This window comes from Meriones unguiculatus, chromosome X, assembly GCF_030254825.1.
Source record: "Meriones unguiculatus strain TT.TT164.6M chromosome X, Bangor_MerUng_6.1, whole genome shotgun sequence".
Taxonomy (NCBI): Eukaryota; Metazoa; Chordata; class Mammalia; order Rodentia; family Muridae; genus Meriones; species Meriones unguiculatus.
The window spans coordinates 47,878,874-47,894,444 of NC_083369.1; positions in this window are offsets into that span (position 1 = coordinate 47,878,874).

Genomic DNA, 15,571 nt, shown 5'->3' on the forward strand with positions numbered 1-15,571 from the left:
CCAGAGCACTTAAAAACCCGCTTGCAACGAAATGCCTTCAGAGCACTTAAAAACCCGCTTGCAACGAAATGACTCCAGAGCACTTAAAAACCCGCTTGCAACGAAATGACTCCAGAGCACTTAAAAACCCGCTTGCAACGAAATGTCTCCAGAGTACTTAAAAACCCGCTTGCAACGAAATGACTCCAGAGCACTTAAAAACCCGCTTGCAACGAAATGGCTCCAGAGCACTTAAAAACCAGCTTGCAACGAAATGACTCCAGAGCACTTAAAAACCCGCTTGCAACGAAATGGCTCCAGAGCACTTAAAAACCCGCATGCAACGAAATGTCTCCAGAGCACTTAAAAACCCGCTTGCAACGAAATGACTCCAGAGCACTTAAAAACCCGCTTGCAACGAAATGCCTTCAGAGCACTTAAAAACACGCTTGCAACGAAATGACTCCAGAACACTTAAAAACCCGCTTGCAACGTAATGACTCCAGAGCACTTAAAAACCCGCTTGCAACGAAATGGCTCCAGAGCACTTAAAAACCCGCTTGCAACGAAATGGCTCCAGAGCACTTAAAAACCCGCTTGCAACGAAATGTCTCCAGAGCACTTAAAAACCCGCTTGCAACGAAATGACTCCAGAGCACTTAAAAACCCGCTTGCAACGAAATGCCTCCAGAGCACTTAAAAACCCGCTTGCAATGAAATGACTCCAGAGCACTTAAAAACCCGCTTGCAACGAAATGACTCCAGAGCACTTAAAAACCCGCTTGCAACGAAATGACTCCAGAGCACTTAAAAACCCGCTTGCAACGAAATGACTCCAGAGCACTAAAAAACCCGCTTCCAATGAACTGACTCCATAGCACTTAAAAACCCGCTTGCAACGAAATGACTCCAGAGCACTTAAAAACCCGCTTGCAACGAAATGACTCCAGAGCACTTAAAAACCCGCTTGCAACGAAATGACTCCAGAGCACTTAAAAACCCGCTTGCAACGAAATGACTCCAGAGTACTTAAAAACCCGCTTCCAACGAAATGACTCCAGAGCACTTAAAAAACCCGCATCCAGTGAAATGTCTGAGAAGTATGTAAAAACCCGCTTGCAACGAAATGACTCCAGAGCACTTAAAATACTCGCTTCCAGTTAAATGTCAGAGAAATATGTAAAAACCCGCTTGCAACGAAATGACTCCAGAACACGTAAAAACCCGCTTGCAACGAAATGACTCCAGAGCACTTAAAAACCCGCTTGCAACGAAATGACTCCAGAGCACTTAAAAACCCGCTTGCAACGAAATGACTCCAGAGCACTTAAAAACCGGCTTGCAACGAAATGTCTCCAGAGTACTTAAAAACCCGCTTGCAACGAAATGACTCCAGAGCACTTAAAAACCCGCTTGCAACGAAATGACTCCAGAGCACTTAAAAACCCACTTGCAACGAAATAACTCCAGAGCACTTTAAACCCGCTTGCAACGAAATGACTCCAGAGCACTTAAAAACCCGCTTGCAACGAAATGACTCCAGAACACTTAAATACCCGCTTGCAACGTAATGACTCCAGAGCACTTAAAAACCCGCTTGCAACGAAATGGCTCCAGAGCACTTAAAAACCCGCTTGCAACGAAATGCCTCCAGAGCACTTAAAAACCCGCTTGCAACGAAATGCCTCCAGAGCACTTAAAAACCCGCTTGCAATGAAATGACTCCAGAGCACTTAAAAACCCGCTTGCAACGAAATGACTCCAGAGCACTTAAAAACCCGCTTGCAACGAAATGACTCCAGAGTACTTAAAAACCTGCTTACAACGAAATGCCTGCAGAGCACTTAAAAAACCCGCTTCCAGTGAAATGTCTGAGAAGTATGTAAAAACCCGCTTGCAACGAAATGACTCCAGAACCCGTAAAAACCCGCTTGCAACGAAATGACTCCAGAGCACTTAAAAACCCGCTTGCAACGAAATGCCTTCAGAGCACTTAAAAACCCTCTTGCAAAGAAATGACTCCAGAACACTTAAAAACCCGCTTGCAACGAAAAGACTTCAGAGCACTTAAAAACCCGCTTGCAACAAAATGACTCCAGAGCACTTAAAAACCCGCTTGCAACGAAATGACTCCAGAGCACTTAAACACCCGCTTGCAACGAAATGACTCCAGAGTACTTAAAAACCCGCTTGCAACGAAATGCCTACAGAGCACTTAAAAAACCCGCTTCCAGTGAAATGTCTGAGAAGTATGTAAAAACCCGCTTTCAACGAAATGACTCCAGAACACGTAAAAACCCGCTTGCAACGAAATGACTCCAGAGCACTTAAAAACCCGCTTACAACGAAATGCCTTCAGAGCACTTAAAAACCCGCTTGCAACGAAATGACTCCAGAGCACTTAAAATACTCGCTTCCACTTAAATGTCAGAGAAATATGTAAAAACCCGCTTGCAACGAAATGACTCCAGAGCACTTAAAAACCCGCTTGCAACGAAATGACTCCAGAGTACTTAAAAACCCGCTTGCAACGAAATGCCTACAGAGCATTTAAAAAACCCGCTTCCAGTGAAATGTCTGAGAAGTATGTAAAAACCCGCTTGCAACGAAATGACTCCAGAACACGTAAAAACCCGCTTGCAACGAAATGACTCCAGAGCACTTAAAAACCCGCTTACAACGAAATGCCTTCAGAGCACTTAAAAACCCGCATGCAACGAAATGACTCCAGAGCACTTAAAAACCCGCTTGCAACGAAATGACTCCAGAGCACTAAAAAACCCGCTTGCAATGAAATGACTCCAGAGCACTTAAAAACCCGCTTGCAACGAAATGACTCCAGAACGCTTAAAAACCCGATTGCAACGAAATGACTCCAGAGCACTTAAAAACACGCTTGCAACGAAATGACTCCAGAGCACTTAAAACCCCCTTGCAACGAAATGACTTCCAGAGCACTTAAAAACCCGCTTGCAACGAAATGACTCCAGATCACTTAAAAACCCGCTTGCAATGAAATGACTCCAGAGCACTTAAAAACCCGCTTGCAACGAAATGACTCCAGAGCACTTAAAAACCCGCTTGCAACGAAATGACTCCAGAGCACTTAAAAACACGCTTGCAACGAAATGACTCCAGAGCACTTAAAAACCCGCTTGCAACGAAATGACTCCAGAGCACTTAAAAACCCGCTTGCAACGAAATGACTCCAGAGCACTTAAAAACCCGCTTGCAACGTAATGACTCCAGAGCACTTAAAAACCCGCTTGCAACGAAATGGCTCCAGAGCACTTAAAAACCCGCTTGCAACGAAATGTCTCCAGAGCACTTAAAAACCCGCTTGCAACCAAATGACTCCAGAGCACTTAAAAACCCGCTTGCAACGAAATGACTCCAGAGCACTTAAAAACCCGCTTGCAACGAAATGACTCCAGAGCACGTAAAAACCCGTTTGCAACGAAATGACTCCAGAGTACTAAAAAACCCGCTTGCAACGAAATGCCTACAGAGCATTTAAAAAACCCGCTTCCAGTGAAATGTCTGAGAAGTATGTAAAAACCCGCTTGCAACGAAATGACTCCAGAGCACTTAAAAACCCGCTTGCAACGAAATGCCTACAGAGCATTTAAAAAACCCGCTTCCAGTGAAATGTCTGAGAAGTATGTAAAAACCGCTTGCAACGAAATGACTCCAGAACACGTAAAAACCCGCTTGCAACGAAATGACTCCAGAGCACTTAAAAACCCGCTTGCAACGAAATGCCTACAGAGCATTTAAAAAACCCGCTTCCAGTGAAATGTCTGAGAAGTATGTAAAAACCCGCTTGCAACGAAATGACTCCAGAACACGGAAAAACCCGCTTGCAACGAAATGACTCCAGAGCACTTAAACCCCGCTTGCAACGAAATGACTACAGAGCACTTAAAAACCCGCTTGCAACGAAATGAATCCAGAGCACTTAAAAACCCGCTTGCAACGAAATGACTCCAGAGCACTTAAAAACCCGCTTGCAACGAAATGACTCCAGAGCACTTAAAAACCCGCTTGCAACGAAATGACTCCAGAGCACTTAAAAACCCGCTTGTAACGAAATGTCTCCAGAGTACTTAAAAACCCGCTTGCAACGAAATGACTCCAGAGCACTTAAAAACCCGCTTGCAACGAAATGACTACAGAGCACTTAAAAACCCGCTTGCAACGAAATGACTCCAGAGCACTTAAAAACCCGCTTGCAACGAAATGACTACAGAGCACTTAAAAACCCGCTTGCAAGGAAATGAATCCAGAGCACTTAAAAACCCGCTTGCAACGAAATGACTCCAGAGCACTTAAAAACCCGCTTGCAACGAAATGCCTTCAGATCCCTTAAAAACCCGCTTGCAAAGAAATGACTCCAGAACACTTAAAAACCCGCTTGCAACGAAAAGACTCCAGAGCACTTAAAAACCCGCTTGCAAAAAAATGACTCCAGAGCACTTAAAAACCCACTTGCAAAGAAATGACTCCAGAGCACTTAAACACCCGCTTGCAACGAAATGACTCCAGAGTACTTAAAAACCCGCTTGCAACGAAATGCCTACAGAGCACTTAAAAAACCCGCTTCCAGTGAAATGTCTGAGAAGTATGTAAAAACCCGCTTGCAACGAAATGACTCCAGAGCACTTAAAAACCCGCTTGCAACGAAATGCCTACAGAGCATTTAAAAAACCCGCTTCCAGTGAAATGTCTGAGAAGTATGTAAAAACCCGCTTGCAACGAAATGACTCCAGAACACGTAAAAACCCGCTTGCAACGAAATGACTCCAGAGCACTTAAAAACCCGCTTGCAACGAAATGCCTACAGAGGATTTAAAAAACCCGCTTCCAGTGAAATGTCTGAGAAGTATGTAAAAACCCGCTTGCAACGAAATGACTCCAGAACACGTAAAAACCCGCTTGCAACGAAATGACTCCAGAGCACTTAAAAACCCGCTTGCAACGAAATGACTACAGAGCACTTAAAAACCCGCTTGCAACGAAATGAATCCAGAGCACTTAAAAACCCGCTTGCAACGAAATGACTCCAGAGCACTTAAAAACCCGCTTGCAACGAAATGACTCCAGAGCACTTAAAAACCCGCTTGCAACGAAATGACTCCAGAGCACTTAAAAACCCGCTTGCAACGAAATGACTCCAGAACACGTAAAAACCCGCTTGCAACGAAATGACTCCAGAGTACTTAAAAACCCGCTTGCAACGAAATGCCTACAGAGCATTTAAAAAACCCGCTTCCAGTGAAATGTCTGAGAAGTATGTAAAAACCCGCTTGCAACGAAATGACTCCAGAACACGTAAAAACCCGCTTGCAACGAAATGACTCCAGAGCACTTAAAAACCCGCTTGCAACGAAATGCCTTCAGAGCACTTAAAAACCCGCTTGCAACGAAATGACTCCAGAGCACTTAAAAACCCGCTTGCAACGAAATGACTCCAGAGCACTTAAAAACCCGCTTGTAACGAAATGTCTCCAGAGTACTTAAAAACCCGCTTGCAAAGAAATGACTACAGAGCACTTAAAAACCCGCTTGCAACGAAATGACTCCAGAGCACTTAAAAACCCGCTTGCAACGAAATGACTACAGAGCACTTAAAAACCCGCTTGCAACGAAATGAATCCAGAGCACTTAAAAACTCGCTTGCAACGAAATGACTCCAGAGCACTTAAAAACCCGCTTGCAACGAAATGTCTCCAGAGTACTTAAAAACCCGCTTGCAACGAAATGACTCCAGAGCACTTAAAAACCCGCTTGCAACGAAATGACTCCAGAGCACTTAAAAACCCGCTTGCAACGAAATAACTCCAGAACACTTTAAACCCGCTTGCAACGAAATAACTCCAGAGCACTTAAAAACCCGCTTGCAACGAAATGACTCCAGAACACTTAAATACCCGCTTGCAACGTAATGACTCCAGAGCACTTAAAAACCCGCTTGCAACGAAATGGCTCCAGAGCACTTAAAAACCCGCTTGCAACGAAATGGCTCCAGAGCACTTAAAAACCCGCTTGCAACGAAATGCCTCCCGAGCACTTAAAAACCCGCTTGCAATGAAATGACTCCAGAGCACTTAAAAACCCGCTTGCAACGAAATGACTCCAGAGCACTTAAAAACCCGCTTGCAACGAAATGACTCCAGAGTACTTAAAAACCCGCTTACAACGAAATGCCTGCAGAGCACTTAAAAAACCCGTTTCCAGTGAAATGTCTGAGAAGTATGTAAAAACCCGCTTGCAACGAAATGACTCCAGAACCCGTAAAAACCCGCTTGCAACGAAATGACTCCAGAGCACTTAAAAACCCGCTTGCAACGAAATGCCTTCAGAGCACTTAAAAACCCTCCTGCAAAGAAATGACTCCAGAACACTTAAAAACCCGCTTGCAACGAAAAGACTCCAGAGCACTTAAAAACCCGCTTGCAACAAAATGACTCCAGAGCACTTAAAAACCCGCTTGCAACGAAATGACTCCAGAGCACTTAAACACCCGCTTGCAACGAAATGACTCCAGAGTACTTAAAAACCCGCTTGCAACGAAATGCCTACAGAGCACTTAAAAAACCCGCTTCCAGTGAAATGTCTGAGAAGTATGTAAAAACCCGCTTGCAATGAAATGACTCCAGAACACGTAAAAAGCCGCTTGCAACGAAATGACTCCAGAGCACTTAAAAACCCGCTTACAACGAAATGCCTTCAGAGCACTTAAAAACCCGCTTGCAACGAAATGACTCCAGAGCACTTAAAAACCCGCTTGCAACGAAATGACTCCAGGGCACTGAAAAACCCGCTTGCAACGAAATGACTCCAGAGCACTTAAAAACCCGCTTGCAACGAAATGACTCCAGATAACTTAAAAACCCGCTTGCAACGAAATGACTCCAGAGCACTTAAATACCCGCTTGCAACGAAATGCCTTCAGAGCACTTAAAAACCCGCTTGCAACGAAATGACTCCAGAGCACGTAAAAACCCACTTGCAACGAAATGACTCCAGAGCACTTAAAATACTCGCTTCCAGTTAAATGTCAGAGAAATATGTAAAAACCCGCTTGCAACGAAATGACTCCAGAGCACTTAAAAACCCGCTTGCAACGAAATGACTCCAGAGTACTTAAAAACCCGCTTGCAACGAAATGCCTACAGAGCACTTAAAAAACCCGCTTCCAGTGAAATGTCTGAGAAGTATGTAAAAACCCGCTTGCAATGAAATGACTCCAGAACACGTAAAAACCCGCTTGCTACGAAATGACTCCAGAGCACTTAAAAACCCGCTTACAACGAAATGCCTTCAGAGCACTTAAAAACCCGCTTGCAACGAAATGACTCCAGAGCACTTAAAAACCCGCTTGCAACGAAATGACTCCAGGGCACTGAAAAACCCGCTTGCAACGAAATGACTCCAGAGCACTTAAAAACCCGCTTGCAACGAAATGACTCCAGATAACTTAAAAACCCGCTTGCAACGAAATGACTCCAGAGCACTTAAAAACCCGCTTGCAACGAAATGCCTTCAGAGCACTTAAAAACCCGCTTGCAACGAAATGACTCCAGAGCACGTAAAAACCCACTTGCAACGAAATGACTCCAGAGCACTTAAAATACTCGCTTCCAGTTAAATGTCAGAGAAATATGTAAAAACCCGCTTGCAACGAAATGACTCCAGAGCACTTAAAAACCCGCTTGCAAGAAATGACTCCAGAGTACTTAAAAACCCGCTTGCAACGAAATGCCTACAGAGCATTTAAAAAACCCGCTTCCAGTGAAATGTCTGAGAAGTATGTAAAAACCCGCTTGCAACGAAATGACTGAAGAACACGTAAAAACCCGCTTACAACGAAATGACTCCAGAGCACTTAAAAACCCGCTTACAACGAAATGCCTTCAGAGCACTTAAAAACCCGCATGCAACGAAATAACTCCAGAGCACTTAAAAACCCGCTTGCAACGAAATGACTCCAGAGCACTAAAAAACCCGCTTGCAACGAAATGACTCCAGATAACTTAAAAACCCGCTTGCAACGAAATGACTCCAGAGCACTTAAAAACCCGCTTGCAACGAAATGCCTTCAGAGCACTTAAAAACCCGCTTGCAACGAAATGACTCCAGAGCACGTAAAAACCCACTTGCAACGAAATGACTCCAGAGCACTTAAAATACTCGCTTCCAGTTAAATGTCAGAGAAATATGTAAAAACCCGCTTGCAACGAAATGACTCCAGAGCACTTAAAAACCCGCTTGCAACGAAATGACTCCAGAGTACTTAAAAACCCGCTTGCAACGAAATGCCTACAGAGCACTTAAAAAACCCGCTTCCAGTGAAATGTCTGAGAAGTATGTAAAAACCCGCTTGCAATGAAATGACTCCAGAACACGTAAAAACCCGCTTGCAACGAAATGACTCCAGAGCACTTAAAAACCCGCTTACAACGAAATGCCTTCAGAGCACTTAAAAACCCGCTTGCAACGAAATGACTCCAGAGCACTTAAAAACCCGCTTGCAACGAAATGACTCCAGGGCACTGAAAAACCCGCTTGCAACGAAATGACTCCAGAGCACTTAAAAACCCGCTTGCAACGAAATGCCTTCAGAGCACTTAAAAACCCGCTTGCAACGAAATGACTCCAGAGCACGTAAAAACCCACTTGCAACGAAATGACTCCAGAGCACTTAAAATACTCGCTTCCAGTTAAATGTCAGAGAAATATGTAAAAACCCGCTTGCAACGAAATGACTCCAGAGCACTTAAAAACCCGCTTGCAACGAAATGACTCCAGAGTACTTAAAAACCCGCTTGCAACGAAATGCCTACAGAGCACTTAAAAAACCCGCTTCCAGTGAAATGTCTGAGAAGTATGTAAAAACCCGCTTGCAATGAAATGACTCCAGAACACGTAAAAACCCGCTTGCAACGAAATGACTCCAGAGCACTTAAAAACCCGCTTACAACGAAATGCCTTCAGAGCACTTAAAAACCCGCTTGCAACGAAATGACTCCAGAGCACTTAAAAACCCGCTTGCAACGAAATGACTCCAGGGCACTGAAAAACCCGCTTGCAACGAAATGACTCCAGAGCACTTAAAAACCCGCTTGCAACGAAATGACTCCAGATAACTTAAAAACCCGCTTGCAACGAAATGATTCCAGAGCACTTAAAAACCCGCTTGCAACGAAATGCCTTCAGAGCACTTAAAAACCCGCTTGCAACGAAATGACTCCAGAGCACGTAAAAACCCACTTGCAACGAAATGACTCCAGAGCACTTAAAATACTCGCTTCCAGTTAAATGTCAGAGAAATATGTAAAAACCCGCTTGCAACGAAATGACTCCAGAGCACTTAAAAACCCGCTTGCAACGAAATGACTCCAGAGTACTTAAAAACCCGCTTGCAACGAAATGCCTACAGAGCATTTAAAAAACCCGCTTCCAGTGAAATGTCTGAGAAGTATGTAAAAACCCGCTTGCAACGAAATGACTCCAGAACACGAAAAAACCCGCTTACAACGAAATGACTCCAGAGCACTTAAAAACCCGCTTACAACGAAATGCCTTCAGAGCACTTAAAAACCCGCATGCAACGAAATGACTCCAGAGCACTTAAAAACCCGCTTGCAACGAAATGACTCCAGAGCACTAAAAAACCCGCTTGCAACGAAATGACTCCAGAGCACTTAAAAACCCGCTTGCAACGAAATGACTCCAGAACACTTAAAAACCCGCTTGCAACGAAATGACTCCAGAGCACTTAAAAACCCGCTTGCAACGAAATGACTCCAGAGCACTTAAAAACCCGCTTGCAACGAAATGACTCCAGAGCACTTAAAAACACGCTTGCAAAGAAATGACTCCAGAGCACTTAAAAACCCGCTTGCAACGAAATGACTCCAGAGCACTTAAAAACCCGCTTGCAACGAATTGTCTCCAGAGCACTTAAAAACCCGCTTGCAACGAAATGACTCCAGAGCACTTATAAACCCGCTTGCAACGAAATGACTCCAGAGCACTTAAAAACCCGCTTGCAACGAAATGACTCCAGAGCACGTAAAAACCCGTTTGCAACGAAATGACTCCAGAGTACTTAAAAACCCGCTTGCAACGAAATGCCTACAAGCATTTAAAAAACCCGCTTCCAGTGAAATGTCTGAGAAGTATATAAAAACCCGCTTGCAACGAAATGACTCCAGAACACGTAAACACCCGCTTGCAACGAAATGACTCCAGAGCACTTAAAAACCCGCTTGCAACGAAATGCCTACAGAGCATTTAAAAAACCCGCTTCCAGTGAAATGTCTGAGAAGTATGTAAAAACCCGCTTGCAACGAAATGACTCCAGAACACGTAAAAACCCGCTTGCAACGAAATGACTCCAGAGCACTTAAAAACCCGCTTGCAACGAAATGCCTACAGAGCATTTAAAAAACCCGCTTCCAGTGAAATGTCTGAGAAGTATGTAAAAACCCGCTTGCAACGAAATGACTCCAGAACACGTAAAAACCCGCTTGCAACGAAATGACTCCAGAGCACTTAAACCCCGCTTGCAACGAAATGGCTACAGAGCACTTAAAAACCCGCTTGCAACGAAATGAATCCAGAGCACTTAAAAACCCGCTTGCAACGAAATGACTCCAGAGCACTTAAAAACCCGCTTGCAACGAAATGACTCCAGAGCACTTAAAAACCCGCTTGCAACGAAATGACTCCAGAGCACTTAAAAACCCGCTTGTAACAAATGTCTCCAGAGTACTTAAAAACCCGCTTGCAACGAAATGACTCCAGAGCACTTAAAAACCCGCTTGAAACGAAATGCCTTCAGAGCACTTAAAAACCCTCTTGCAAAGAAATGACTCCAGAACACTTAAAAACCCGCTTGCAACGAAAAGACTCCAGAGCACTTAAAAACCCGCTTGCAACAAAATGACTCCAGAGCACTTAAAAACCCGCTTGCAACGAAATGACTCCAGAGCACTTAAACACCCGCTTGCAACGAAATGACTCCAGAGTACTTAAAAACCCGCTTGCAACGAAATGCCTACAGAGCACTTAAAAAACCCGCTTCCAGTGAAATGTCTGAGAAGTATGTAAAAACCCGCTGGCAATGAAATGACTCCAGAACACGTAAAAACCCGCTTGCAACGAAATGACTCCAGAGCACTTAAAAACCCGCTTACAACGAAATGCCTTCAGAGCACTTAAAAACCCGCTTGCAACGAAATGACTCCAGAGCACTTAAAAACCCGCTTGCAACGAAATGACTCCAGAGCACTGAAAAACCCGCTTGCAACGAAATGACTCCAGAGCACTTAAAAACCCGCTTGCAACGAAATGACTCCAGATAACTTAAAAACCCGCTTGCAACGAAATGACTCCAGAGCACTTAAAAACCCGCTTGCAACGAAATGCCTTCAGAGCACTTAAAAACCCGCTTGCAACGAAATGACTCCAGAGCACTTAAAAACCCGCTTGCAACGAAATGACTCCAGAGCACGTAAAAACCCACTTGCAACGAAATGACTCCAGAGCACTTAAAATACTCGCTTCCAGTTAAATGTCAGAGAAATATGTAAAAACCCGCTTGCAACGAAATGACTCCAGAGCACTTAAAAACCCGCTTGCAACGAAATGACTCCAGAGTACTTAAAAACCCGCTTGCAACGAAATGCCTACAGAGCATTTAAAAAACCCGCTTCCAGTGAAATGTCTGAGAAGTATGTAAAAACCCGCTTGCAACGAAATGACTCCAGAACACGTAAAAACCCGCTTACAACGAAATGACTCCAGAGCACTTAAAAACCCGCTTACAACGAAATGCCTTCAGAGCACTTAAAAACCCGCATGCAACGAAATGACTCCAGAGCACTTAAAAACCCGCTTGCAACGAAATGACTCCAGAGCACTAAAAAACCCGCTTGCAACGAAATGACTCCAGAGCACTTAAAAACCCGCTTGCAACGAAATGACTCCAGAACACTTAAAAACCCGCTTGCAACGAAATGACTCCAGAGCACTTAAAAACCCGCTTGCAACGAAATGACTCCAGAGCACTTAAAAACCCGCTTGCAACGAAATGACTCCAGAGCACTTAAAAACACGCTTGCAAAGAAATGACTCCAGAGCACTTAAAAACCCGCTTGCAACGAAATGACTCCAGAGCACTTAAAAACCCGCTTGCAACGAATTGTCTCCAGAGCACTTAAAAACCCGCTTGCAACGAAATGACTCCAGAGCACTTAAAAATCCGCTTGCAACGAAATGACTCCAGAGCACTTAAAAACCCGCTTGCAACGAAATGACTCCAGAGCACGTAAAAACCCGTTTGCAACAAAATGACTCCAGAGTACTTAAAAACCCGCTTGCAACGAAATGCCTACAGAGCATTTAAAAAACCCGCTTCCAGTGAAATGTCTGAGAAGTATATAAAAACCCGCTTGCAACGAAATGACTCCAGAACACGTAAACACCCGCTTGCAACGAAATGACTCCAGAGCACTTAAAAACCCGCTTGCAACGAAATGCCTACAGAGCATTTAAAAAACCCGCTTCCAGTGAAATGTCTGAGAAGTATGTAAAAATCCGCTTGCAACGAAATGACTCCAGAACACGTAAAAACCCGCTTGCAACGAAATGACTCCAGAGCACTTAAAAACCCGCTTGCAACGAAATGCCTACAGAGCATTTAAAAAACCCGCTTCCAGTGAAATGTCTGAGAAGTATGTAAAAACCCGCTTGAAACGAAATGACTCCAGAACACGTAAAAACCCGCTTGCAACGAAATGACTCCAGAGCACTTAAACCCCGCTTGCAACGAAATGGCTACAGAGCACTTAAAAACCCGCTTGCAACGAAATGAATCCAGAGCACTTAAAAACCCGCTTGCAACGAAATGACTCCAGAGCACTTAAAAACCCGCTTGCAACGAAATGACTCCAGAGCACTTAAAAACCCGCTTGCAACGAAATGACTCCAGAGCACTTAAAAACCCGCTTGTAACGAAATGTCTCCAGAGTACTTAAAAACCCGCTTGCAACGAAATGACTCCAGAGCACTTAAAAACCCGCTTGCAACGAAATGACTACAGAGCACTTAAAAACCCGCTTGCAACGAAATGACTCCAGAGCACTTAAAAACCCGCTTGCAACGAAATGACTACAGAGCACTTAAAAACCCGCTTGCAACGAAATGAATCCAGAGCACTTAAAAACCCGCTTGCAACGAAATGACTCCAGAGCACTTAAAAACCCGCTTGCAACGAAATGCCTTCAGAGCACTTAAAAACCCGCTTGCAAAGAAATGACTCCAGAACACTTAAAAACCCGCTTGCAACGAAAAGACTCCAGAGCACTTAAAAACCCGCTTGCAACAAAATGACTCCAGAGCACTTAAAAACCCACTTGCAAAGAAATGACTCCAGAGCACTTAAACACCCGCTTGCAACGAAATGACTCCAGAGTACTTAAAAACCCGCTTGCAACGAAATGCCTACAGAGCACTTAAAAAACCCGCTTCCAGTGAAATGTCTGAGAAGTATGTAAAAACCCGCTTGCCACGAAATGACTCCAGAATACGTAAAAACCCGCTTGCAACGAAATGACTCCAGAGCACTTAAAAACCCGCTTGCAACGAAATGCCTACAGAGCACTTAAAAAACCCGCTTCCAGTGAAATGTCTGAGAAGTATGTAAAAACCCGCTTGCAACGAAATGACTCCAGAACACGTAAAAACCAGCTTGCAACGAAATGACTCCAGAGCACTTAAAAACCCGCTTACAACGAAATGCCTTCAGAGCACTTAAAAACCCGCTTGCAACGAAATGACTCCAGAGCACTTAAAAACCCGCTTGCAACGAAATGACTCCAGAGCACTGAAAAACCCGCTTGCAACGAAATGACTCCAGAGCACTTAAAAACCCGCTTGCAACGAAATGACTCCAGATAACTTAAAAACCTGCTTGCAACGAAATGACTCCAGAGCACTTAAAAACCCGCTTGCAACGAAATGCCTTCAGAGCACTTAAAAACCCGCTTGCAACGAAATGACTCCAGAGCACTTAAAAACCCGCTTGCAACGAAATGACTCCAGAGCACTTAAAAACCCGCTTGCAAAGAAATGTCTCCAGAGTACTTAAAAACCCGCTTGCAAGGAAATGACTCCAGAGCACTTAAAAACCCGCTTGCAACGAAATGACTCCAGAGCACTTAAAAACCCGCTTGCAACGAAATGACTCCAGAGCACTTAAAAACCCGCTTGCAACGAAATGACTCCAGAGCACTTAAAAACCCGCTTGCAACGCAATGACTCCAGAGCACTTAAAAACCCGCTTGCAACGAAATGACTCCAGAGCACTTAAAAACCCGCTTGCAACGAAATGACTCCAGAGCACGTAAAAACCCGTTTGCAACGAAATGACTCCAGAGTACTTAAAAACCCGCTTGCAACGAAATGCCTACAGAGCATTTAAAAAACCCGCTTCCAGTGAAATGTCTGAGAAGTATGTAAAAACCCGCTTGCAACGAAATGACTCCAGAACACGTAAAAACCCGCTTGCAACGAAATGACTCCACAGCACTTAAAAACCCGCTTACAAAGAAATGCCTTCAGAGCACTTAAAAACCCGCATGCAACGAAATGACTCCAGAGCACTTAAAAACCCGCTTGCAACGAAATGACTCCAGAGCACTAAAAAACCCGCTTGCAATGAAATGACTCCAGAGCACTTAAAAACCCGCTTGCAACGAAATGACTCCAGAGCACTTAAAAACCCGCTTGCAACGAAATGACTCCAGAGCACTTAAAAACCCGCTTGCAACGAAATGCCTTCAGAGCACTTAAAAACCCGCTTGCAACGAAATGACTCCAGAGCACTTAAAAACCCGCTTGCAACGAAATGACTCCAGAGCACTTAAAAACCCGCTTGCAACGAAATGACTCCAGAGCACTTAAAAACCCGCTTGCAACGAAATGACTCCAGAGCACTTAAAAACCCGCTTGCAACGAATTGTCTCCAGAGCACTTAAAAACCCGCTTGCAACGAAATGACTCCAGAGCACTTAAAAACCCGCTTGCAACGAAATGACTCCAGAGCACTTAAAAACCCGCTTGCAACGAAATGACTCCAGAGCACGTAAAAACCCGTTTGCAACGAAATGACTCCAGAGTACTTAAAAACCCGCTTGCAACGAAATGCCTACAGAGCATTTAAAAAACCCGCTTCCAGTGAAATGTCTGAGAAGTATATAAAAACCCGCTTGCAACGAAATGACTCCAGAACACGTAAACACCCGCTTGCAACGAAATGACTCCAGAGCACTTAAAAACCCGCTTGCAACGAAATGCCTACAGAGCATTTAAAAAACCCGCTTCCAGTGAAATGTCTGAGAAGTATGTAAAAACCCGCTTGCAACGAAATGACTCCAGAACACGTAAAAACCCGCTTGCAACGAAATGACTCCAGAGCACTTAAAAACCCGCTTGCAACGAAATGCCTACAGAGCATTTAAAAAACCCGCTTCCAGTGAAATGTCTGAGAAGTATGTAAAAACCCGCTTGCAACGAAATGACT